Source organism: Dasypus novemcinctus, chromosome 16 (genome assembly GCF_030445035.2).
Source record: "Dasypus novemcinctus isolate mDasNov1 chromosome 16, mDasNov1.1.hap2, whole genome shotgun sequence".
Classification (NCBI taxonomy): Eukaryota; Metazoa; Chordata; class Mammalia; order Cingulata; family Dasypodidae; genus Dasypus; species Dasypus novemcinctus.
The window spans coordinates 84332860-84359724 of record NC_080688.1 but is presented as its reverse complement, the minus strand read 5'-3'; positions in this window follow the sequence as shown (position 1 = coordinate 84359724).

Sequence of the window (26865 nt, the reverse complement as noted above, 5' to 3'; positions counted from 1 at the left end):
TTTTAAAATCTCAGTGGTATATTGCTTAACCATCTTTACAGAAATATTTTATAGAATAAAAGGATAATTTTCAAATGGACTAAGAATGAAAAGACTTTCTATCACAACATCTTTGAAATTTTTAGCTGCCCCTCCACTCTTTACTAGAGGAAAAAAAAAAAAAGGAAAAGTGGTTTTATGACTTTTCCAGAATTTTAGAGTAGTTTCTTCCATAGCTGAGATCATTTTCTAGTGGTATTTCCTTTCAGAAAAACCACGAACATTTTTATGTCTTTTTCCTCACATGAATTTTAATGGAAAACAGCGTCAAAGTAAAAAAAGTTCATACGTAAGCTGTTTTGGGATTGCCATGAGCTAAATTTCATGGTGTGTTGAGTAAGTTTTCCAAACTGCTCTTTGAATTTGGCCTCAAGGACACTAACATATAATTAATTACTAATGACTTTTAAGGAGAGGAGTTTAGCAATAAATCCCTTTTCCACCAAGTACATTATAACTCACATACTTCACACATCTCTGCTGAATACTTGCATCTGGCTCTTGATTCAGGAGATTGGAAACTTCTATTAAGAAATGCTTAGGGAATGTAAAGGGCTTGTCTGTGCTCTTGTCACACTACAATTTCACCTCTTTCCAGGGCTTCTATTCTAACCTAGTGCTGCCGTTGAGAAAAAAAATAGCATGCTTAGTTCATGTCCCAAATGAAAGGTAGTTCCAATCTCAAACAGTTATAATCAACTTTCCTACATATATTACTGTAGACACAGTTGATTGATTTTGTGGTAAAAGACATCAGATGCTTATGCCAAATATGGAAAAACTCACATTCTAGACCACTTACATATTATATGCTTACTACTGATTTTCACACATTTTTATGCCATGCACACACAAAAAAAATCCATTTTAAAAAGGCAAAATTAAAAAGATTTTATGCATTTCTTAGCAAGTGAACCCAAGCTTAAGAGTTCACTTTAGAGAGAGACCACATTTGAGCACTAAGGAGGCTCTCAGGAGGTAACTCTTAGGTACCCTGTATACTAGGCTAAGATTCAATTTCAAAAGTAAAGCTTCAAAAGCACAGTCATCAATATCAAGGGCCCATCAATGGCCCAACCTCCTTCTCTAGTCACTGCTCCTGCACTTGGGGGATTCTTGCTATGCCATTAAAGAATGTGGCAAAGCTCTACATTCCACAATGGGGAATGTGGAATTCCCCATTGAATTCCAGAGATGGGAATTCAATATTCTTTCAGTTATTGCCTGAATCTCCACCCAACATGACAGTGCCCCATGAACACTTGTACACATTTATATGCTTTATAGGTATGCCCCAGGTGAACCTCCTCTATGCATCCCTTATCACTGCATCAATGACACTGGGAACCAATGATTGTTTCCTGCCCCAGTTGTAACCATTCTGTGATCCAAAACTTCTTCAAATATGAAGCTAACAAAATAATCAAATACAATTAATAAGAAAATAAAATAATAATGATAGTTTTTAAAATAACGAATAAAATACAATTTTTTAAAAAATTTGGACCCCAACATAGGACATGACTCCCAGTTATGAACCCCCCTGGCACTGAGGGATTACTACCTAGCACCAACTAGAAATGCAACTGGAAAAAAGACCTTGATCAAAAGGCAGAAAGGGAGGAAAGGGTAAAGACAAATGAATTTATATGGCAAGAGACTTCAAAGTGAGTCAGGAGGTCATTCCAGAGATTACACTTATGCATGTCTCAGCAGGATCTCATTGACTGCCAAAGTAAACATTGCCTCAAACAACAGGACTCCTGAGGGTTCTGGAGACTTCCAGGCACTCCAGGCAGGGAAGACAGCTCAGAAGTTTGGTTCCCTGCCAGTGGGCCCCACTTGGGAATTTATGCTCCCTAGTATGACAGAGTTGGACTCAGTGGTGGTTTCCCTACATATGGCTCTTCTGTCCCTTCTGTTTGAACCTATAGATAGTATTACAGTTGAGAGGTATATGTCCAAGATACTTAAGTATTTGGGTTGTCCATGTGCCAGCTGGGCCCTGAATCTCAGCAGAGTTGCAACACCTACTCTCCAGTTCATTAGATTCACCCAGGACAACTAATAAGGGGATGATGATGGACAAAGACCATCCCAAAGAAGAGAGTCTGCAATTGTAAGCAAGATAGTCCCATCCATCTGCCCCATGGGATCTAAGCCCCCACTCAATTAGATGTGGAGTGGGCATCACCATCCCAGAATCCTCAGGATTGGGGAATGGATGATGGACTAGAGTAGACTTGTATTCTACTATAGACTTATTGTGATTCTAGCATGGAAAAACTTTTATCATGGATGTGGAGGAAGTGGCCACTGGAGTTTCTGAGGGGAGAGAGGGAAAAATAGGTATAATATGGGAGCATTTTCAAGACTTGGGAATTGTCCTGAATGACATTGCAATGACAGATACAGGCCATTGTATATCTTGTCATAACTTACAAAATTTTGCAGGAGGGAGTATAAACTACAATGTAAACTATAATCCATGCTTATTGGCAATGCTCCAAAATGTGTTCCTAAATTGTAACAAATGTACCATATTAATGAAGGATGTTGTTAATGTGGGGAAATGTTGGAGGGAAATGTTACATAAACGTAACATTTATGAAATCTAAGTATCTCTTAAGAAAAAAATTAAAATTTAAAAAGGGTTAATACAACTGGCAGACAGAATCAAGATTGGCATGGTGATGGGTTAGCACACTTCCCACAGATTTTAGCAGTGAAAAGGGAGATCCCAACGTTTTCTTGGAAATGTGTGGCTCTGACGGTGCTCTGTATTTTTGAATATTACTTTATAGCATCATTCACATTCTATTATAAACAATTAATTAAATGTATTATCTCATATCGATATTATATGTTCTGGCAAGTTCCAGAACTCAAAGATCTTTTTGATTCTAAGGTGTTCAGAAAGTAACACCCAAATGTAACCAAGACAGTATTTTTGTTGTTATTGTTGTTATTCCAAGTCAGACAACTGAGGGCATTTGGGTTGTGGTAAGCTTCATTATCAGTTGGAAAGATTTGTGTATGTGGTTGGAACTGAGAACCCAAGGTTTGGAGCTTACATGGAAGTTGAGCTGGTTACAGGAGAAGTACAGATTCCATCAAGTACAGATTCATAAGATGAAAACCGCTGAAAGAACCAAAAGGCAAAGAAGATGGCTGACCTGCTGAAATTTGACTTTCACTAACACTCAGAATGAAATGAAGTGAAATTCAGAAAGAAAGTCTATTAGGTAAATTGATAGAAGCTTTGTTGTTTGCTAACTTTGTGCTATGGAAGAACTGAAAATTTCTTTTTAATTTTTTGAGCTTTATTTCAACTTAAAAATATGAAATAATAGACAAAAGGCACCTGAACTAATTATGAGCATTTCTTTTACAGATATTTTGCACAAAGACTTTCAATGACAAAGAGATGAACTATATGACAATGTCTCCAATTGTAAACTAGTTGAGGTGTTTTCCTTCAAAGAAAGAAGGAAGACCAGCTCATATCATATCTATCTTTTTTGTTTGGTGTTTCAGAGCTGCAGGAAGCCTTGGACTCATCAACCCAACTTCATCATTCTACATTTCACAAAGTTGAGGCCGAGAAGAAAAATGGCATGCTTTATAGAGCAGAGAGAGAAAGCAATGGAGCCACTGACTTTTATGCTGATCCATCCTGTCCCTTAGGTCACTGAGAGCTTCCATCTATTAAAGGGAGAAATTTCAATCTGTGTATTAAGAGTTCCAGAGTAATTTTGGTCTAAAAAGGTAATAACAGTGTTCCCAGGAAGGTCTGTGATAGTCTTAAAGCAGCATGGAAAAGTCTTCTGCAAGGGTCTACCAAAGGAAACACTCTCCTCCTATCCTCCAGGCCCCATGGGTGGCCACCTTGACCAGTACTGTCACTTCAGGACTGTGCATGGGACCTGCCTACCCTGATTGAGGAGATGCCCAAAAGCATTTATGTTTGGCATCACCCAGTTTTCTGGCAAATATTGCAAAGCAATTCAACCCCGATAAAATTCTATCCTGAGAAGTGGCAAATTAAATCTCATGGCACCATCTATTCTGAGCTGCTTTCAATGAGAAAATATTTTGAAAATAATTCTGTGGACCCCAAGTGCTAAAAGATTGTTTTAAAAAGAAAGTCAAGGTCCTTTTATATAAATTGGATTTGAAAATACTATACTTTTTAGATTATTTATGGGACACACATTTTCCTGACATGAAAATATAAGACTTTTCTACCTTTGATGCATAATAACTTGTAGTTTGACACCTCTGGGATTTGAGGGGGAAAGTTTTAAAATAAATATTAGTGAAATTTTGGCCAAAGCAGAGACAATTTTAAAAGTATTTGTCTTCTTTTGTCTTTTTTATTTCAGATCTTGATATATTTAAATGCCACAAATGTTTCAGGAGCAAGTATTTTATATAAAACACTGAACTAGGCAAAGTGTGAATTTAAAAATAAATCAAGTTAGAGAAAATTAAATTAAATTATAATCTAACATGAAAGGAGGCACATAAAAATAATTATAATTATGATTCAAGAGATGCTGTCACATATGTTCTATAATAGGGGGCAAACTAATTACCATGTGAATAAAGAGGAAGGAGAGAATATTTCTGAATGCTTGGTTACATGAAATAGTGGGAAGTATGGGAACTTCAACTGACAAAGGAAAATAGATGTAAATCATTATATAGAGAGAAAACAAAATGAGGAAAAGCAAGAGATAACAAGATATGTTTGCAAAGAAATATGTAAAAGTGTTTGTGGTGGATAGGGAAATAGAGGTAAACCTGGAAAATTAAATGGATACTTATATATTTATGGAGGTCTTTTTTTTTCCCACAGGAAGGAGTTTGGAGTTTATTCTTAGTTATTAGTAGGAAATAAATTTGACCAGATAATGATTAGAAAATTTATCTAAGAAAAGGATATTTAGAAATAATGGTGATGAAAAATAATTGCATTAATGCATTCTTTGTTCTTCAGCAATTATTTATTGACTGTCAACTGTATATTAGAGAATGTTCTAGGCTATGACAATATAGCAATGAATAAAACAGGCAAAATATCCTCAGAGATGTCATATTTTAGAGCAGATAGTAAAAAATAATACTGTGATATAATGATGTACTAATAAAATAATCATAATAAAAGAGATGGGTTACATGAGAATATGACAGGAACTAAGGAAAAGTAAATTTAGGAAGAAAATTGAAGTATTCTGGGGTGGAATGGGCAAATACAAGACAAAAACAAAATGATTTGATCTGAGGAGTTGGAAAGATGGAATTGTCACCAACTAAAAAGGAAGTCTACAGTTAGAGCAGGTTTTGGGTGCAGAGATTGGGAAATGATTTTGGACATACTGTATTTGATATAACTACTAGTAATCCAAGTTGATATCTTGAGTAGGCAGTTGGATGAATGAGTCTGAACTTCAGAGGAGAAGTAGAGGCTAGAGATTTAGGTTTGTGTTTCCCTAATTCAAATATGACATTTTAAGGCAGGGGAAAAAAAGAGTTCACCAGGGGAGTGAACAGAAATAGAACTGAGAAAAGACTCAAGCACAGAGGATTCTAAAACTAAAGTGGTCAGGGAGATGAGGACAACCAGAAAGAGAGATCTGGAAGGAATGGGCATACTAATAGGGAAACCAAGGGAGTATGGTGTCTTGTAAATTTAGAGAGGGAAACATTCCCAGGAGGACAGAGTGATCCAATATGCCTACCAAGTGAGGTAGGTCAAGTGAGATGGAGACTGAAGGTCAGTCTCCAGATTTGGCCAAGAGGAGGTTCCTGTTGATCTGGATAAGAGCAGCTTGGGAGAGGAATGAACAAAAAGCCTAACTGAAGTGGGTTAAATAAAGGGTCACAGTATGTCGCGTGGGCCTGGGGCAGTCCAGATTTCCAGTAAACTTCAGTAACTATTCATGGCATGTCCTTTCACTCTCAAGAATATCCTGGTTAGAAATGAATTAATCTGTCACTCTAGCTAAATAATGGGGAAAAAGAAATTAGACAAAGCAAACAGAGACAAAAAACCCATCAAACAACTAAAGGGGAGAAGGGAAATAGCTAGATAAGAATTGGGGTCAAGAAAGAATTTATCATTTTGGAAGGAGGGAGAATTTGCTGCAGCGTTTTATGTTAATGGTCATATTCCTATAGAGAAGGAAAATTTGAAAATGCAGCAGAGATAGGAGAGAACTGCAGAAGAGCTGCCCTAGTAGAGGGAATGGGAGCTGGTGATTAGATAGGGACATCCTTGATCTTTAGTACCCATAGAAAAGGTCGAGTAAATTTATAAGCTGAAGTCAGGAACACATTTAGGAGCCAAAAGTGAGGATGGAGTAAAAGTTTTATAGATATGAGGAGAAAAGAGAAGAGATCAAATAAGGTCTAGGGGTCATAAAAGTGAATGGGGTAAGGAAATCTATGAGCATTGCTGGGCTAGATCCTGAATTACAGAAGGTTATCACTGTAGCTCAGGAAAAATAAAAGCTGGAACCAAAGTATTAAACAAGGACTTTATTACATAGATTTTGAGGGCTATGAGAAAGAAAATCAAATATGTCTCCAAGGCTCTCTGTGAAAGGAGAACGGTGGGGTCATTACCTGAAACTTATGGGACAGAAGTCTTACATGAGATGATGAAGTAAATCTATAACAGTTTACGTTATAGTCCCTTCATGCTTGCTGGGAAGTTTTGTTAATACCTATGACATTTAAGATACTTATGACATATAGACTGAGAAATTTTGTAGAGATTAAGACAGAGAATACAGATTTGAGAGTTAAACACAGGAAATGATTTCTGAAGACTTAAAAGTAGATATTTTTGATGAAAAAAGAAGTTACAGTAGTCAGATAAACTGTAGAGCCCTGAAGAATTTCTATAGTTTAGGAATATCCAACATCTAACATAAAGTCTGGAAAACAACAGGCATCCTATAAATATTTATTGAATGAAAAATTAAACAAGTAAATAAGTCCACATGAACAGATGATAGGAACATGGCAGGAAAAAGAGGTGGTAGATTCTTGTCTTTCAAGAAGTGAGGTGGCCAAATGAGGAAAAGAAATAAGGACATATTCTAACCATAACAAAATGAAGATTTTTTATTGCGTGGTTTTAGGAAGGTGAGTCTTGGTACTTTTAACAACCTAGTCCTCTCCCGTTTACTTAATTCTATTCCCTTAGACCTCTTTGGAGATCTATAGTAGTTAAATTGTAAGCATAATTCTATGAATAAAATACATTATTAAAAATGTAGATGATGTATGTTGAAGGTTCTTCTAAAGAAAATATCAAGGGATGTGATTTTAAAATATTTTCAGTAACACAGACATCATTCTATCTAACTTGCAAATGGAATATAGGACATTACTATTTATAAATAAATAAATGCATGAGATCACACAAAAAATTTCAAAGGGACACTATGATACTACTATATATAATATATAGTAGTATCTATATATAATATATAGTAGTATCATAGATGTTTTCTAATTATATTCAAAATATATGTGTCTGTGTTGTAAAAATGTGAGCTGGTGGTTAGATTAGCAGTGATTTCTCAGATTTCTCACTAAGGTAACTTTCACAACTTTTTAAAAGAAATTTAACTCTTCACAACTCTTAGCCAATTATTATTCTCTCTCCAAATTGATTTCATTTTCGAGGTCTACTAGAAACCTGGCTTTGACTGACACAAATGTTTGAATAAGCTTTAATTATACCTCTCCAAGCACGAGTGGTTCTATAACCACAACTCAGAAAGAATACATACTTTCATCCCGTAAAGACTTAAGACCTCACAGAGGCTGCTGAGGCTTTTATATAAGAAGTTAGAATAGGCAACTTCTACTTTATTTTTAAGCAAACGTTTTTGGCCCACCATGCTTTACTTTTCCCACTGTGCTATTTCCATGCTAATAAAATAACTGAAATTTAGTTACTGCAGCTTTTTCCTATGACTACATAAGAAAATTAAAGTTCTCCAGAAACAGACATGGCCTAAAAATGTTTATGAAGCCGTTCTTGGCTGCAGAGGTTTAGCTTTAAGAAGAAAAGAGAGGAGAGGAGAGGGGAGGAGAGGGGAGGAGAGGGGAGGGAAGGGGAGGGAAGGGGAGGGGAGGGGAGAGGAGAGAACTTCTATTCTGTAACCCAAGCTCTCTTGAGAATCTTTAGAATCTAAATCTCATCTCGGAAATCCCTTGAGAATCCATCCGGCAGACGGAAGAATCAGTTGCTGCTTCTGAACTGTATTCAGTATGTTGGAAAGAGTATTGCTTTTAGATATTCTGTGTTTTTTCTTATCCTGTATATTATTTGAATTTTTTCTCCTAGCAGCCCAATGAAGTGAAATACTTTAATATTAGTCTTTGACTGAAAAGGATCAAAAGGCAAAAGAGTGACAAAAGTACTTCTTTGATGTATTTTTTATATTTTGGAAGAGGGAAAATATCAAAGCTGAAAGAGATTACTTACTCTTCAGACCTAATCTCTGACACTCTGTCTTTCTCAATAAAACTCAGATATGGAGTTAAATTAAGGATAGGGCAGAGAGAGCATTTCAATGATTTTCAGGATCTTAATCTCCCCCTGGGATGCCTACAGACCTAATGAACACACTATAAACAGGTGCTGGTTAGCGGTATTTGCTAACAGGCTTTGAAACAATGGAAAGCATCAAAGTGTAAATAGAGTTTAAAGCAACTTCAAAACAATTGAACAAATAAGAAATGTTACCATTAAAATGCAGATTTTAATTAAGCCATATAAATTCTTCCTGTGCATTCCTGTGGCTTCTTAAACCAGGATGCGAAGATTTTGAACTGTGACAATGTTGGAAATTAGCTCATTTTTTGTGTTTCATTAATTTCAATTGAAATGAAATCAATAAAGCAAGCATATTTATGTGACCTCTGGTGCTTGGTTTACTTTTATGTGAACTATGATTTCCTAAAGCACCTGGTTTCAGAAATGAATTGGCCTTGTCTTAACTAATAGCATCTTCCAAGATCCTATTTACAAATGGGTCCATATCTACGGGACCAGAGTTGAGAGTTGGACATGTGTCTGTGGGGAAACATGGTTCAATCTTGGACTCCGCCTTGTCTCAGTTTTTCAGGGGTGCTATGACAAATACCACTCACTGTTTTGCCTAACCACAGGAATGCATTGTCTCTTTGTTCCGAAATCTAGTAGTCTAAAATTATGGTGCCAGCAAGGCTGTGTTTTCTTCCCAAAGGCTCTAGTATTGTGTTGCTGGTTTGCCACAATCCTCGCAGTTCCTTGGCTCGTGTCTCTGCCTCCAGTCACGTGGCCATCTCTCTTGGCATGTGTCTGCTCTTCCTGTTTTCTGCTGACTTCTGCTCCTCCTGAGATCGTCCACATTCCCTCCCTTATGAAGGTCTTCAGCTGTACCGACAAGGGCCCACTTTGATTCAGTTGAGCCACACCCTAACCAATAATAACAGCTTTGAAAGTGTCTTATTTCCTGTAGGGGTCATAGCCACAGGTGCACAGATTAAGATTAAGAACCTGTCTCTTCTTGGGATACAGAAACCCAAAACAACAATTTACTAATCCATGATTGAGAGCCTATAGGCCACTAGACTAGTCAGAAGCCCACAGGGCAAAGAGGCAGATAATGGATCAGGAGATCAAGGCACTGACGGAGAGCATTCCTGGAAGTCACTACTTCTGTGGCCTAGGGACAAAATCAGTGCATGCAACTGGCTTTGGGAGTTTATCCCTTGCCTTGCCTCTGTCTTCTTTGGAGAGGCATTATATAAACTGGCCATGGCAGTCGAAAAAGAGGAATTATTAATTGTCAGTGAGAGAGCCACTTGTGGGCAAAGTCTAACATGGAAGGTGAAAAGATCATAAGATGGTCAGATGTCCCTAAATAATTAGGAATTTACTTATTTAATGAACCTCATAAGTTAGCATTACAATGAAATGAGAAATAATTGCTATAATGGCATTACCATAGTCAACTGTACGACCACTTCAAGACAGAGAAAAATGCTAATTTAATGTCCTCACTGATAAGTGCTGTGATGACTATAATAATAATGATTATTCTTATTATTATTGCTGGTACTTACTATAAGTTGGGCATTGTGCCAAAGATGCTTCATGCATTATCTCATTCAATTGTCAGAACAACTCCAAAAGTAGGTACTACTGTCATTTCCATTTTATAGTATTCATTTTCTGGAGCTCTAAAAAGTTCAAGTTAAGTAGCAGAGACAAGCTTGAAGCTTCACTGACCCTGAGTAAGGTGATCTGAATCTAATCTACCTCTCTTCCCCAATGTGTGGGATTCTATAGCAGTGATAAAGTAACCCTCAAAGAAGGAATATTTTTGAAAATGTCTATTTCTTCACCTCATAGAGTTTCAGTTTCTCCATTCCTAAAATGAAATTTCACTAGACATATTGATTTCAAATGATACCACTTGAGGCCCTGAGGGTTTCAGGAACTAAGGTGCAAGAGATGGGTGGGGGATGTGGGTGACAGGCAGGTAAATCAGCAGCACCCCGGTCTTGCTTCAAGGAGGACAGACTGGCTTATCGATTTTACAAGATAGACTTCTGTGTAAAAATGAAAAATAAAGGCAGGGAGGGGGATTTTCTCTTGGCAAGGTAAAGTGTGATAACCATTAAACAAGGCCTTATATGCCTTATAATGATAATCTAGTGTTATTCTTTATACCACTGAGCTTTCAGAACAGCCAAAGAGCAAAATAAAACAAAGGACCAAGAAGAAAATTTAGCAATTTCTTCTCCTTTACAAACCAGCTCTGTGTGCCTCCTGTAGTCACAAACAGCCCACCAAGTCACGATCTATTTCCAGTCATAAATGCAATGTGAAGGAACCAATGGCTTAGCCCTACCCTGCTCTTCCACTTGCAAACACACATGTACACATACATCACGTGTGCCAATTGCTCATCTAAAAATGAGGCACTGATCTATGGGAGCGCTCCTTGTCTACTTGGTGTTTTCAATGCATTTTTTCCCACTAAATTAAAAGCAACATAACATTCTGCATCCTAGCAGCAGCTAATGAGCACAGAAACAGTGTGTGCTAGATCCCAGGTGAATAAAACTCTGATTTATAAAATATGAAGGGTGGTAAAATTCATGAAGCCTTAGCATTTAAATCAGTTATATTCCAAAGCTTTGATTTGTTGTGGCTTTTTTTCCTATATGATACCCTCTCAAATAATTAACTTAAATTAACCCAACATATTCTCTGCCTTTAAATATCCTGCATAAGTAATATCCTGTGGAATCTACACTGTGGTCATTACACCCTGTGTAAAAATAACAATGTTTTAATATTCAGATTTGATGAGGAATACTTCCCCTATGAAGCAAGGTGACAACTGATTAGTGCTCCAGAATGGCTCACAGATGCACACGTTTGAGCTTGGATTCAGAACACTTCCCCTGGAGCAGTAAAAAAGGAAATAATCTCTATTATTATGACTCTTTCATGGTCTGAGAAAAGCTCTTTAGGCACGTGGGAAATGAAAAAGATTAAGTTATAGAAGAAAGAACCCATCCAAAGCAAGGAGGAAAAGCTGAACCCTAGGATTTAGGGGAAATGTAGCACTATCGGGAATGAGATCTTAGCCTTGGCTTCTTTCACAGTTGCCATCTTCATTCTCCCTCACTGCCTATGGGGATGCCTGCTGGTTGTGCTTTTCCTCGCCTACAACCTTGCTTTAGCAGGGATTCTCTATCTCTACCTCATATGAAAGAGAACAATTTCATACCTTTTAACCTTACAGGTAACTGGTAACAATAGGAAACAGGAGTAGAAAGCTTTAAAAACCTTCCATTTGTACAAGGCCCTAGAATGTACAGACAGTTCTCATGCAGCCCCAGTAGCTTTCACCAATTGGAAATGATACATGTAGATGATAATAAATTTTTTTAAACTAATGGTGTGCTGGTAAACCAGTTCTCAGGAAGAGAACCAAAACTCTGATTTGTCATATTTGACACTTTCCCTGGTGTAAACATTTCCACTTTCTCTGATTTTAAGATGTCCCTGTGACCCCATCAGACGCAGGCTGGGGAAGGGCCTTGCTATAAGCCCCCCCTTGCACACCACCTGGCACATCCCAATTTCATTTATCTTTGTCATTATAACTCAGGACCATGTTTCCTCAAGCAAAGAGGGGCTAGTACATGGGAATTTCATCTTTGGACTTGAGTCACTCTTATAAAATTTGATACTAGAGTGGTTAATGTCTATGTATGGGGCATTTTTATGTTGTTGACTGTTTTGTTACTGGAATGCTGTTGCTAGTCCAATGATATTGCAATATGGCTAGATATGATTTGGCAATAGAACAATGAGTGGAATTTCAACCTGAGGATAGAGTGGCCTTGAAGTTAATGTACATTTTATAGACTTAATGGCTCCTCTGACTCATTTCAATGCCCTCTGTGAGAAAAATCTAATCATGTACTCTTTGTCTTAGAAAGATAGTTTTGGGGGAATTTGCCACATGAAAAATAGAAGCAGGCCTGTTTTGACCTACTATCAATGTCCTACCGTAACCGATTTTCTCCCGTCATCTGAGACAATATCTTATGGGGGAATGTGTCTTCTCCGTGGGCTCCCACGCCCTGGCTTCATGTCTTCATGAAGGGCAACAACACCGTGCAGTAGGGCTGCACTGCCACCTTAAGGCTCAGCAGGACTTACCTGATGGGTGTGCCCAGCCCAGCCGCAAGCCCCGGAGTACAGAGGGGCAGCACACCTCTCAGATCTCCTGGTGACTCAGCAAGGGGACAAGAGGAGGGGAGCGTGTTCTGCTCTCTGCAGCCTGGGTGCCCAGCTCAACTCAAGAGAGAGTTAGCTCTCACAATTCTGATAAAAATGTGTTTTCTTTTGTTTTTCTATGTAAGGGCTTGTTTGTTGAGAAATTGCTTTTTGGGGGGGAATGGGGGAAATGTGGGGGTTTGGTTTTGCTTTCAATATACTTGTAATCTCTCTGAGCTTTGTCATTAAAAAAATATTTAGCAATACTGAAAAAAAAAAAAAAAAAAGAGAGAGAGTTAGCAAGCTCCTTTAGCAGGATGCCTAAGCCCCGTCTTACAATGTGGCTTTTTCAGTGATAAAGTTGATCCTTTCCCTGCAACTATTTCTCAGCGGTTCTAAACTCGTTAAGGAGAAAGAGATATAATTGATACTCCAAAGCCTAAACAGTCTCCCTTTTACATGTCCCTTTTTGTGTAGGTTTATATCTCTTTCATTCATTTGCTGTCATGACAGTGGAGTTTGGGGAGGAAGTAAAGGTAATAGCTGATGTTCGATCCTTAAACTGCCAATCTTGTCACTGAGAATTTTCCTACTTATTGAGCAAGCACATTAAGCAAAACTGGAGTTTGACTACACATTGATGAATAACAGCTTATTAGGTTGTATCTATATACTTGTACTTCTTGAACCCTTTCTCTGTAACTGAGTGAGTCAAATTGTGGGCCAGAATTGGCTGCATTTAATCAATTTCCATGTTCCTGTTGAGGATTCAATTCCAAGGGATGATCTTCCATAAGAGCCAGGAATAATTACTTTTATTTAAACTTTCTAGGTAATTTTTATGTAATGTCCATTTTTAAAGATAATAAACCATTAAATGATTTTTAAAAAATTGAAGGAAAGATGTGTCCTGGGAATTAATGACAAAAGAATAAAGGTAGAAATATCTTTTGAGAACTTTAAAAACAAAGTCGAAGTTCTAGTTCTGGAGAAATAGCTTGGCAAACTGACTCTCCCTTCCTCTTGTCCTTTTGTGGAATCCAGTGGTCCCCAAATAGTCTACAGGTAGATTATCAGAACCACCTGTAGAGCTGGGTAAACAAACGTTGCTGGCCCATAGTCCCAGAGTTTCTTGGATGTGGTCTGGGAATTTGGATTTGTAACAAGTTGCCAGGTGCATCTGATGCACTGAATCAGAGGCTTTCAGAAAAGCTGCACTAGTGCTACAATCAAAACCATAGCTTTAGTAGTTCTAGGACATAAAGAGAATCAGAAATATATTGATTTGGAGGAAATAACAGAGATGAGGAAAAAAGACATTTCCAGTAGCAACAGTTGGGTCAGCTAACTGGATTATATTTCATTCGTTCAAACATTCATTAAACACGTTCCAAAAAGTATGCTATAAAAAAGTATAAAGATAAATGAGTTTATGATTTTCCAAGTTCACATGGCTAAAAACATTTCCATAGATGGACCTATTACCCCAGCTTTCTCATGCCTTGAGTTAGTGTTCATCCTACATCATCCTGGCTTTTAAATTAAACAAACAGCACAGATCAGGGTCTACTCATATGTATAATTATCTAGTATATAAAAGCAATAATCCCTGTAAGCAGAACTGAGATCAGTGTGAGGCACATAACTCGGATATGCAATTTAAGGAAGTGCCGAAAAACACAGTAATGAAAAAAAAAATTTAATGCAATATTGGAAAGATCCAAAATCAATACAAAAAATCAATGATGAATAATATATCAAAGGCCTAAATAAAAGCACACTGTTGTTTGCTTGTTGGCTTTCCACTTGGCTCAGGGTGCAATGGAAACAGTCATTGGCCAATGGAACGTGCCCAGTCCCCGTGGTTGCTGGCGCCATTCTTCTGTTGGTCCTTAGCCAAGCAGGGTCATGAGGGTGGACAATGGAGCGCAGAGACTGGGCAATGTGGGACTTTAAGTGCAGGCATGGTTTTTGACGGTAGAGTGTATATATCAGCCTTTTCCTTCTGGATCAAAATAGGAGAAGCTATTTTGATAAATGTGTCTGAGGGCACAGCTTTTTCCTTCTGCTCCTGCTCCAATTTGCCTTGGCAAGGTCATGTCCCATGGGCTGGTTTCTTGACATGTTAAGATCTTTTGGGGTTTCTACTTAGACCTGATATAACGAGGAGGAGGAGTGTGGAGAGGCGACTTTATTTCAAATGTGGCAGAAAGACTTCAGTTACTTTTTCACGTCAAGGATGTCAGTCTCAGAGGGTGGAATAAAGGGATCTAAAATTGGTTTGGCTTGTCAGTAGTGGCAATTCAGTCATTCAAGTTCACAATTCCGGAAGTTCACTGAAGAAAAGTTGTGGCTAAGGTGGGAAGTTTCAGGAGGCAGGGATGAGAAATAGAAAAGTAGGTAAAAAGTGTGAACCTGGCACCTGTAATTCGTAACAGCTAACTAGGTGGCCACACATGGCATGGTCTGTAGTTTTAAAATCTGTTTCTGCAAGTGGTTTCTAGTAAAGTTCACTTTTACACAGCTTTTCTATTTTAACATAAATTATTTTGACAGAAGAGCCTAGATAACTTTTAAAGTTCTCTGAACAACCCCTTCCACCGCTTCAACTATCATCTTGTATGTAATCAAAATAATTACACTGTCAGTGTCAGTGTCCCTTGATGAGAAAAGTAATTTTCTGGGGTGCTTTTTAATAATGCTGTTTCCCAGTCTCCACCCTTAGATATTCTAGTTCAATAGATCTGGGGATAAGGCCCTGTCATTTGCACTTTTAATAAGCACCCAGATGATTATAAAGTAGGTGCTACGTCACAGGTCGAGCTCCCTGGGAAGCAGACTCTGAAGCAAACGTTTCCTTGCAGAAAGTTTATTGGGAGAGGCCCTCAGCATCAATTCTTATAGGGAGGGGGTGAGTAACAGAAGCAGGACTGGGGAGAAGGAGCAGACACATGGAGGCCACATATTCAGATGGTGCAGCTACACTATTGTGGGATCTCTGCAAACCTGGGTCCCTGAGGGACTTTGCAGTACCCAACCCCTGAGCTGATCTTCAAGGGATATACAGCATGAACTAAAAAAACACCTCAGTGGGCTTAAGCTACTGGGATTTCAGCATCAAGTTTATACTGCAGCATTAACTAGACTACCCTCACTAAAATAAGGCAAACATTTAGTTATGAGATCAGTATGGTCTCCATCTGCCAAAGATCAGAGTTGGTAGAAATAATCACAATTCCCAAGAGGCAAAAGAGGGGTTTTTCCTCCCTCTTCCCTGGCTGGATATCATGCTCTGCTATCTTCATTCTTTTGTATATCCCCCAAAATTTAACTGTCATCAATAGCAACTCCTTAAATCAAGTGGCCACATTTAACCATGCAGGGCTTTCTAGGGTACCTAGACTGCTCTCGGGATTCCCACAGTATCTGATTGGATTCAACTTAAATATTCAGTGAGTACTTTAGTGAGATGATTTTTATAGTTATGGAAGTTATCTTCCATAATATCAATATACTTAACATCAGTCTACTTCAAATTTTTCCAGGTCAAAAACTTTGTGGTTATGTTTCAAAATAGAGAAATTTAGGATTTAGAGAAGAGAAATTTAGGATTTTTGATCACCCACTTTACATGCATTAGTACAGTCTGATAGTAGTGCCAGAAAAAAAAAAAATCTTAAAATTGCCTGTGAGTACATGCTGAGATCTCTTCCCTTTGAAGGGAAGATGGCCTTTTATTTGAGCCTGAATTTTCTAAAGTGTTTAGGGATGCAGCCATACATCCTAAATAAAGAGCTTGAATTTGACCAGAGTAAGCAATTCATCTATTTGAACAGCTGGTATCTCTCAAGGAATGTAATTGAAAAGATAATTGTGATAAATACCGTTAATGGAGGTTTTTTGAGGTTTGGCTGTTCATCTTATCTTCTACATTAATTGATGGTAAAGTAAGTAGATGTAGATGCATAGACATATGTATGTACTTAACATACTTACATATACAAATATGTATACTTTTAAACACTCCAAGGAGGAAAGTAACATAACTTTAGTGGCATTTAATTCTATTTGCAGATAAAAACACATGCAAATTACCTAATTCTTGATTAAGGCTTTTGAAAAGCTGGCTGGTCCAATTTTATCTTGACTGTTTTGAGGACGTATGCACCTTCAGCACTGCTCTAACATGATGTCCTGAGTATGGCAAGGAGCTGTGTAAAACAACAGCTTCCTGCCAAACTGAGAATGAATGTGTCAGACCAAAGAAAGGTCCAGACAATTCCAGCTTGGCAAATGATGAGCGTTTACTTACGGGGCTTATGTGGGGTCATCATCCTTGGTAGCAGGAGGAAAGGCAGCATTTTCTGAGCTAGATCACCTATTCTCATTGCAAAATGAGAGAGGTCTTTTATAACCTATGTTTGTGTGTAGATTCTAAAGAATGCAGTATTACAAGATTTACTGTTCAGTTATTAATTCACACCCAGTTCCCGAGGCTTGCCTTTTAACTACTTAGGGATGGAGTGTTGCGGCGACTGGAAGGGGAAAGAACTGGAAGGGTTGAGGGACAAAACGCAAAGTCATATATGCCACATTCCACCATGTCCCGCAGCTCTTACAATCTTCCCGCTGCCCCCTCCGCATGAAGCCCTGAGCGTGGAATGGGGGTTCATAAACGGTGGTACAGGGATATAAGGGCACAGCGAGAATGTAAGCAACAACAAGACAAGTAAATGACTGCTAGTAATTACAGCAGGAGTTCACGGGCTCTGGGAATCGCCACCTAGAAGGATGGCTCTTATTTGTAGTCTTTAGCCAAGTACTCTAATGTGTCAAAGATATGGAAAGGATATTCCAGGGGAGACTGGAGCTGACAGATGCTGGCATGAATCTACACCCTGAGCAGTCTGATTGATTTTGGGTTGTTGTCATGGTGACAGCCCAGTCAGTGAAGATGTTAGATGAAGTTGAATTAATCAGGAAGAGAGACCTAAGGGCGTCAGGACAAATGTTTAGTAGGTACCCAGTGTGGAAGGCCTTCTCCAATGAGCAAAATAACGGTGAAACTTTCTCCCATAGGCCCTAGAACATTTGCTGAGAGTGGCTGGGATCCAGGCTTAAATTCCATATATACTGACCCTCCACAGAAGCAGGCCTTAATGCCAATTGAGTTTCTTTACATTCTACCCACATCTTTCTGGTAATTATTGCACCTGTTGGTATGTCTTTCATGAAGTTAACATAATCTAGTACTGTCAGTCCTTGTGAGAACAGGAAGGTAGGCTCCAGTGTCCCACCAGCTGGTTCCATAACAGCCTCCGGCACTGTGAAACAGCCTATCTGGAGGCAATGTCCACTGTAGGGCTAAGAAGACTGAGCCAGCCCTGGCTGGCCATAGGAGTCTAGCAGCAGCATGCTTCCATTTTCTTCTGGGCCTAGCCAGGTGCTATAACAGATACCTTTAATGTTTTAGGGCTGTACTAACTGGTCATGCCAATAACTCAAATGGAGAGACACCATGTGCAGTAGTTGGGGCCCAGTCTAAATGCACAAATCTGTTTGCATGTCTCTTAAGGGTATGCTGGTTTTGTGCACATGTCCACTGCTGTAAGGAATCAGATGTCATAGGAGCCATGAACAGACCTCACAATCTTGCATAATATGAATATTTAATGGTGATGCCTAGTGCCTTTGCCAGGTGCCACCCCGTGGCAACTCCTCTATGGCTGTTCTTTTTGGGTGACCATAGGGCTACCTCTTCAGCACCTTTAGAGCTGCCTAACTTTAGCTCTGAGTTCCAGGTATCATACAGGTACTTAAAAATTTTAGGGAGTATTAGGTGAAACACAAAGAGTAAAGCATCTCAGGATTTAGAAATAATACTTAGGGATCAGAGCCCAGGAATCAATGTGAATGCTGCAAGAGCTTACAATCTAGGCCCTAATTTCCTTTTGAGTATTTTATTAATAAATAGAGCAGTTTCTAGAGCTCATTAACTAGACTATAGTAGAAGTTTTGTTTCATTATACTTTCACACTTTTACCAAGATAACGTCAATCAACTGGTAAAACATAACTTACAGACTTGCCTTGCTTCTCCTTTAAAGTCCCTTTTGGTTGACGAGGACCTGACTGCATACTCGTTTGGAGAAGCGTCAGAGCAGAACAGTGAAATTGATAACTTCTTTTGGTTGTTTTCATAACATTTCACATTCTTCTAAGAATAAATGAAACTATAACCAACAATACCACTAGGCAGATCAGTATTAAGCTAGAATATTGACAGTGAGAACTTAAGTCTAAGAATTTTATACAATCCCTAAATATATAAATAACATATAAGTCACATTTTGTTTACACAGTTTTAACCAATAAAGGATTAGGAAATTTCTTCAATTTTACAACACTTCCCAAACACTTCCATGTAATTTATAACTTATTAAATGATGGTAACTATATTTTTAAGGTTCTTGGAAGTATTTTACTTTAGATTAAAATGAACAGCTTCTACATTGTTCTCTGTAAGACACAGAGTATTCATGAATAAACTTCAGCAGTTCAGGGAAAAAACCCACTATTTTCTCAATTATTTTATGGTTGCATAGTACCCTCTGTCACTGTGAAAGCTTCTCACAGAAACCTAAGATTCCCACTGAAATCAAGATTATCATCCCCTATCACCATCTTAATATGCAATCAAGGTGGCATCTGACAGGTTTCTCTGTTATGAAGTTACTTTTTGTTATCAATATCAACTCATACATTTCTCCTTGACAATGGCTTCCCAGGATCAGCTATTTATATTGAAATCTTTCAGTTTAGAAAATGTGTTTACCAAATTCCTACAATCTATAACTTCCTATAACCTCTTATAACCATTTATAACCATATAGACTAGGTACTTCACCTCAAGACAAATTTCATCTGTAAATAATGTTTTAAATTATAACCAGCAACAAATGAAATATACTTTCACAAATTCTCTACAACTTTTCATATCCATTCAGGTTTTCTTCTACATATTCTTGTCCTGAAGAAAACCAGCCATTTTATCTTAGGGCAAAAATACACTCCCTCAAACAAGCTTAACAAGTATTAGTCAACATTAACTATGAACTCACTTCCACAAACATTTTACTTCCTTCCACGTCCCTCTAAATCTCATCTTAAATCCCTCGTTCTGTTCTGTAGAAAATTAGCCATTTCACTTTTATGACAGAACTATATTCTCTTCTTTAATTTATAATTTTCATCATTTTAAAGACCTAATAAATGTATTGCTAATTTATTTTATTAGTATCCATAGAAACCCAGGAAGATTACACAGCAGTTGAATAAAATTGAAAAAACTATAGTTTATGCAAGAAATGTTTATTTTTTTTTCTTTATAGACAGCTAAAACCTTTTCTCTGTAATATTCTAAAATTGTAAACACTCTAAATGCATACTGACTATCATGTTCTGATATATATGTTATTGTTTAATTTGCTTCAATCATAATTTAGAAAAACCTTTATATAGCTTTTAAGGACTTTTTCTTAACTTACTGAAATTTGGCAATTAGATTATTAATTACATTATCTAAGGTTGTTAAAAATTTAAATCAGGGAGTTACAGGACAAACTTTGCAAACCAATATTTATTCTATGATATTCCTCTATTCCTATCCTTCTTAATTTCCAGGCCTAGTAGACCGGGTTTAAGCTAATCTTGCATCTCCCCATCTTACCACACCTGGTCCTTCCCCCATAGGTCCCTGAACCAATTTTAATGAGAGCCTTCAATTCAGTCAAGGTTAGGAGAAGGCCCTGGGGGGTCAAGGTAGGTCAAGGAGCCTAGGAAAAAACCTTTTCTTTGTATATTTGATTTCTATGCGGCCTTTTCATCCTGCTCCAGGAGTACTCATTTACATATGTATGTGTGTGTGTGCTTGTTTAATTTTTAGCAATTTGAATAGGGCTCTCTTAAGAATTTCCAGTTTTTAATTTGATATTACCATCCGGAGGTATGAAAATACATATTGAACAGACAAACACAAATTAAGAGACCCACAAACAGAAACATGAAATTTACTAAGCTGACTCATAATTCTCACTCTTTTGTTAGGGTTTATGTTGAGTTTTCTGTCATTCCACACCTCTGTTTTTATCTTTTAAGATCTCCTTTGGGATCAGTGTTTCCTGCAATATGTGAGCTTGTTCTTGGAAACATTTTTATATTAAAAAATCGAAGAAAAAGTAAGGTGGGCACTATTTGCTTTACAGGTTTTTAACATGGAATATATATTCAGGAGGCCCTGCTTTAAATATTTTGGCTTTAGTTCAGTCATAAGGTTCCTGTCCCCCCAGGCCCTTTCTTTCCAGGTGTCTGTCACTTTCTAGCTATCCTTGGGACTGTCTAATTCCTTAAGAATGTCTCCCATCCCTTGAGGGGTGGGCAAAGGGGTCTTACCTTTTTGTTCTAACCCTGCTCTAATCGACTTCTATAGGGCCCTTCCTTCACCTTTTGAAGTACCGTTTTTTCTCTGCTTGACCTTTAAGGAACCTGGGGGGGCTTTTCCTAAGCTCCTGCACTACTTCATTTATTTCCTGTAAATTTCAATTACTGGTTGGGGCAATTAAGCCTTTTATCTTCTTTTGAGTCTCCTCAATGGAGTGGCATATATTTTCCTGGTTATGTAAATCTGATGTAGGGAAGGGGGTAAGAATGCATACAAATTATTTATCTATTCCTAGAGGTGTTCTTCAGAGTAGAAATTTTACTGACTCACCTGCCCCGATTTTAGAGCACTGTCCTGGTGGAACTGAATACAGGATTCTTCTTTACGGAACCATTCTCCATCCATTTTCCTACTTGAATCTGCAGATTTCTCTGTCTTTCTCAGATTGTCTACTGTAACTGACTATACTACCATAACAATAGTCAGCCAATTGCTATGGCAGTGTGCTTACTATCTTTGTTAGACTTAATAATATTTTATTATTGAAATACATGCTGTATTCCTACCGGTATTTTTGGGCATCCTTGCATTCACATAGAGGTCTTCAACAGTCAAGCAACTGGGCAGCCCCTCTCCACATAAAGGGAGAACACCACCCCAGGATATCCCCCCATGGTTTCTCCAACCCTGGCTCATGCTTTGCTCTGACATATGCTACCAGCTACACCCATTGACCCGAGTATGGTGAGGAGCTGTGTAAAACAACAGCTTCCCACCAAACTGATAGGAATACATAAGAATAAAGAAAGACATGGGTAAGTCTAGCTTGACGAATAATGAGCACTGATGTAGGGGCCTCAAATGGGGTCCTAATGTTTGGGAGTAGAAGGAAAGACAGCATTTTCTGAGCCTGATCATCCATGCTCACTGTAAAAAGAAAGGGGTCTTTTGTAATGCATGTCTAAGTGCAGAGGAGGAAGGCATGTGAAGGGCAGCAGCAGGACTTCTGAAGAATGCAGTGCTACAAGATTTACTGACCAATTCACAACCAGTTCCCAAGGCTTGCCTTTTGATTATTTAGGTATGAAATGTTGCTGCAACTGGAAGGGGAAAGAACAGGCAAGGCTGGGGGAGAGACTACAAAATCATATATGCCACACGTGATAAAAATGAAAATATATGAAGAAGGCTTATGAGCACAGGAAAAGTGTATTTTGAGTTTAACTGGCTTTAGAGCCTCCCATATACTCATTATTATTTATAAAATGTGTTTATGTTCAAAAGAGCACTGGTTTTGTTTGGGTGGCATTTTAAATGTAAATATTTACTTTAAAAATCAGTATGGTATTCTAGGAGAAAGGATTTTTTCCCACAAAATGTGTCACAAATTGTAAGCAATTTTAAAAATAAATGCACATAAATTGTGAAACTTCTATGGATAATTTAAAGGTAATTGAAATTTGCTAGATTTTTTGCATTCAAAGATTTTAGGAACTATTTAGAGAGAGAGAAGTAAACATCATATCATATTTCATGAAGCAACATTTTACTAAATCTCTCATTGATCTCCAATAATTTTTCTCCAAATACAAAGATACTGTTGACTGTGATTTGCAACAGCCTGACAACACTTGTCATCCAATAATCATTTTGTTGTCAGAACCCAGGAAATGCAAATTAAGATCCATGATACCCTAAAAAATATGGGAACAAAGATAAATAATTTACCTGCTTGATAGAAATTTAATCTCTGTACAAGTAAGCACAGGAAAACCTGCCCCACAATCCATGAAGTCTAACTAAGTTAATCAAACAAACTGATATCTCTGAAGTAATATGTTAAAGTTACAGCAAAATTCTGAGCTCAATTAGAGGAAGAATAAAATTGTTTTTCCAGATTCTCAAAAAAACTGCTTGGATGATTTGAGAAAAATACTTGGAAGACTGCATATGAAACCATAATAGGAAATTATGTTATTAAAAATAAAAGTAATAATCTTGGCCACTGCACCTCAATTTTAGCATGATGATGTATTAATTTTGGCAAACAGTGTTACATCAGTATGTATGTTAGCTTTGGAGTCTCCTTGATTATGTTTTCAAGAGTTAGAAAGGATTTGGAATTGAAACAAATTGAATTTGGACATCTCGTTTAATTGGCCTTTTATAAGAGCACAAGCTTAAAAACTTAGTAAAATAACAAGAAAATAAATAACATGATAAAATAATAGTCAACATAGAAATATCATAAATACCATAAATGAATGAATTAAATAAGGATAAGGTAAAAACAAATCCAATTCTATACGGGTAATACAGTAATATACCCTTTATCAAACAGTAGTCCTCCTCTATCGGAGAAGGTCATTTTACTTCACAGACATTTCACATTGGGGGGAGCATGTGGATGAGAGAGGGAGAACAATTGGAGTGGCCTAATCAATGCTAACAACCATCAGTAGGTGACAAATGATGCAGGACCGAGAGTTCCAAGTTCCTGTGATGTTATGTGTGGATTTCAGGAGAATTTCTCACTAAGGATTAAACAGCCAAAGAAAAATTGAAATAGTGTAGGAAGTGATGTCTTATTTTGCCAGGACTGCTATGAAAAAATACCTCACAATAGATTGGCTTAAAACAGCAAGAATTTTTGGCTCATAGTTTTAAAGGACAGAATGCCCAAATCAAGGCATTCACCAGCAAGGCCATACTTTCTTTCTGAGACTGTAATGTTCTGGTGATGATTTTCCACAATTGTTTGTGTTCCTTGAATTGCACCTCTGCCTTTGTCACGTGGAAATGTCCTTGGCCTCCTCCTCTAGTTTCTCTCACTTCTGGCTTCTTCTTTTTATAAAAATTCCAGTAATACAGATTAAGGCCTACCCTGCATCAACATGGCCACACCTTAACAAATGAGAACATCTTCAAAGGGACCAATTAATTGGTAATAGTGTTAGGATATTCCTTTCATGGAGGCTGAGTTCCACCCACAGGAATGCAGATTAAGATGAAAAATAGGTATTTGCTGGGGCACATGATTCAATCCTCACCCTTGGGGTCCCTCAGCTTGAATTTTTGCTTCTGTCACATGGCAATCTGTCTCCTTGGTCTGGTCTCCTCTTGTGGCCCTCTCTGACATCTGGCTTCTACTGACTTTGTCTGAAGGACTCCAGTCTTATGAATTAAGGCAACTCCTGATTAGTTTGACTCATCTGCAAATAGGATCTTCAGAGATTTTATTCACAAGTGGGTCTATACCATAACTGATGGTCCCCTTATTTTGAAATAGCATAAGAAAATCCTATCATCAATTGCAATTCACCTTTTTCACTGAAGAAAGGATCCAGTGTAGTAAATGCATTTTTTTATACTATATATCATTGTTCCCACTTTCTCCTTTCATACCATTATGCTTCATCTCTCAGCCTTTAATTTCTATCCTTTCGTGTGTGTGTGTGCTTATGTATTTGTGGCTGTATATGTATTTATGGAATGTTTATACACATATATGTATATATATATATGCATATACATTCCAAAATATCATTGATAGAGGTAGGTAGGGAGGGAGGGAGAAAGGGAGGTAGATAGAGGATAGATGGATGGATGGATAGATAGATAGACAGACAGACAGACAGACAGACAGATAGATAGATAGATAGATAGATAGATAGATAGATAGATAGAGGATAATCCAAAATGGTCGTAACGCAAACTCACCTGGAAGGTAATTGTGAGCTCTTAATTCTCCCACTATTCTTATTTGGTAAGTAAGCATAAGACCCTAGGGATTGTTTCTTAGACAACTGCTTAGCCTGGGATGCCAATGACCTAATTTGTAACTAGTTTTTACCAGGTAATTGCCTGGTACATTATTTTTATTCTCCAGGCTGTAATCTTTTTGAGATCACAGAGAACCTCTTTCATAATATATTCCATATGACCAGCAGAGGATCAGGTACATATGAACAAAACACAAAATTTAATTTAGGAAAGAAAGGGAGGGAAACAAAAAAGGGAGAGGGAGAGAAGGAGAGGAGGAGGGGAAAGCGGGGAAGGAAGAGATGGGAGCAGGACAGAAGGCTTCATTCAGGTTCTCTGTCCCTACATCCAAGGAAGGTCCACTTTATTATAGATCTCTACCAGTCCCTGGACTAGGATGAAATTAAACCCTAAACAAGAGAAATCCAATCAAATCATAAAATTATAGCATCAGGATCAATGGTCCCTTTCCCATCCAGGAATAAAGAAGAACCTAAACTATTTAGGAAAACAAAGTACCTCTCTGTAAGGATGGCTCTCTACCCTACACTCTCCATCTTCCCAATCCACACACTATGTCTGCCAAATTCTCATTTTCCTTTATTTATATTTCTTTCTTCGCTGTGACTTAAGGTTTGTACTATTGATCTATGGGGCTATGAAGGTACAAACATAAAATAAACTCCAAAACAAAGTCTCCCTAATCTTTAAATTTCCATATAAAGGAAACATGTCCTCTCTTAATGTGTTAATACCTGCCTTGTTCAAGGGTAATCAATTGCTTTTCTGTTAAAAACAAAACAAAACAAGTAAACAAAACAAAACAAAGACACAGAAAATAGACTCGAAGTACCAAACCAAAGCAGCAGTGTGGATCCCAATAAGACCTGGTCTGTTTAAGTAATAGTGAAGCAGGTGGCTTGGACCCAGAGCATCCTGGCCAAGTTCCCCAGATGTCAGAGTCACCTGCGGGCAGCAGCCCTATCAGGAGGGGCTTCAGTCAACCTGGGAATGGCGTCTTCCGTTTCATCCCAGCAGCCAGACCAGGAGAGGACTGAGGCCAACACCCTTGGTTCCTAGTTTTATGCAATTATCCTTCCAGGGCTAATAATTAGAAAACTTAATAGAGTAATTATGGAGTGGTAGGCTTCTGTGTTTTGCCTGTTGTATAAAAACTGATGCAAATAGGTTTTCTTTGTATTTAATTAAACTGTGCCCAGTATAGTTATGAGGGGGTGTTCATATGTTGATACCTGCTTTGACTCACTCAGTTTCTTACCATATATTTACTGATGATATGTACAAGAAAATTTGCCAGTGATTCTAAGAGATACATAAATAAGCAAATACAAATTTTATTGTCTTCCAGTTCTCGGGATATAAAATACAAACATAAGTTATTATAGTACATGCTAGAACCATGTCACATAGTGAGTCCACATTAAAGCACATGGGCATTCAAAGGAGGATTCTACAGTTGTCAGTGCAGAAATTTAGAAATTAAATGCACATTAAATATAAATTTGAAATAGGGAGAAGGAAGAGTTTGCATCACTACAGTTTGTGAGAAAGAAAAAAAAAGATATTCCAGTCAAGGATATTCCAAAAAGATACTTCGTCCAGCAGGAGAAAAGGGCTGAAAAATTGTACACGGGGTCCGCAGCAGCTGATAATGCAGTATGGTTAGCATCTGGGTTATATAATGGCAAATGACGTGAAAAACATTTAAATAGGTATTGGGTCCAGCCCATGGAGGAATGCCTAATACATATGGACATCATTCTATTGGCAATGGGGAGCCTGGAAAATTTCTG